We start from the raw sequence: 1,578 nt of genomic DNA on the forward strand, positions 1-1,578 counted from the left end.
AGGACAAAGTCACCCCTGTGTTAAAGATGCTATAAGCCGATTGGCTAATTAGAACTTCCCTGATTGTGACCCTCTTGAAGGTTATAGAGACTTGGAATGCTCAGATCCAGTGACAAATTATACTGGACCATTTTTAGCCCACCACTTGCTACCCATAAATGTGTTTGACCTAGCATCCTTTTGACTACCAGGCAAATTGTTTGGAAACATGTCAATAGACCAACCTTTGACATACAACTGAAATGAATGATATACTTTATCATCAGCATTATAGTTTAGGCAGTACCTGGAAGGATTTTGAGCTGGGCATGGGGGCACACACCTTTAATCCCAGTACTTAGAAGGCTGAGGTAGGAGGATCGCTGTGTCTTTGAGGCCAGCCTGGGACTATATAGTGAATTACAAGTCAGCCTGGGCTAGAGTGGGACTCTACCTTGCAAAAGGAGAACAAAAACGGTTGGAGAGTGGCTCAGTGGTTAAGGTGCTCGCCTGCAAAGCCTAATGACCCCAGTTCAATTCCCCAGTACCCATGTAAAGCCAGATGCACAAAGTGGCATATGTGTCTGGAATTTGTTTGTAGTGGTTAGAGGCCCTAACATCTCTCTGCTTGCAAATATATAAAACATAAAAAAAAAAAAGAATTTTGAAAAAGTGGTATTTCTCTTCTTACCTTTTCAAGTTGACATTTAAGATATTTTTACCATAAGCTTTACCAAGGAGAATTATGGGTGATTACATGGTCCAGTAGTGTCTTGTTAAGAGCATTTCCTACCATGTGAGTTTGAGGATAATCCAGCTTGCAGGAAACGTAATTTTATTAGGCTGGTCTTGTGCTTCGTTAGGGCATAGTCACTTTACACCCCTGTGGACTGAGAAGTCAGCTTGCAGGAAAATGACAAGGTGTGTTTTTTTTTTCTTCTCTTTTTGCTACTGCAGATAATTTCAAAGGTTTTTATTTTATTGCCCTGTGGGATATGAGTTTTGCTTCTAGTTTAGCCATCTTATTTCAGCATTCACTTTTTCATGGACTACACAAAATCTCTGTTTCTTATATGTGCTGTCTCCTTTTTTAATGGAATAACTAAAATGTTGGCTCATCTATTCATATGATATTTGCCATCTATTTATACGATACTCATGTTTTATTTGTTTCTTTTTTTTTTTTTAATTTACAGCATTGCACCAAGTCTTAGGTTAAAGGACAGTGGACATTAAGAAATATGTCCACCTCAGGCTTTGGAATCTGGCGCAGGATACCCATGTTTTAATGTCTGTGAATTGTGTTTTGACACTTCAAGCAGTAAAACTTAAAATGAAATAAACAAATAAAATACTTGAATCACTATCTTTTCTATCCAGATGGATTGCCATGGTGATTTAGTGTCTAAATTTAGTATCATTAAAACTAAATGAGATTTAAAAAAACCAGGAATGAGTTTTCCTTTAAAAGAACTTTAAAATTATTGCCTTTCTCCCCCTAAACTCATGACTAGAATTCTTTTCTTTTACCTTAATCTTTCTGCTTTTGTGGTGCTGAGCATTGAACAAAGGGGTTCCTGTATGCTGGTGGGTGAGTGT

At 37.6% G+C, this 1,578-nt stretch overlaps 1 pseudogene; it reads right to left on the bottom strand.

Moving 5' to 3' along the window:
• Window positions 1-1,172: 1,172 nt before the first annotated feature.
• LOC123462671 lies at window positions 1,173-1,331 on the bottom strand (annotated as a pseudogene).
• Window positions 1,332-1,578: the final 247 nt, after the last annotated feature.

The sequence above is a fragment of the Jaculus jaculus genome, chromosome 7, assembly GCF_020740685.1.
Source record: "Jaculus jaculus isolate mJacJac1 chromosome 7, mJacJac1.mat.Y.cur, whole genome shotgun sequence".
Classification (NCBI taxonomy): domain Eukaryota; kingdom Metazoa; phylum Chordata; class Mammalia; order Rodentia; family Dipodidae; genus Jaculus; species Jaculus jaculus.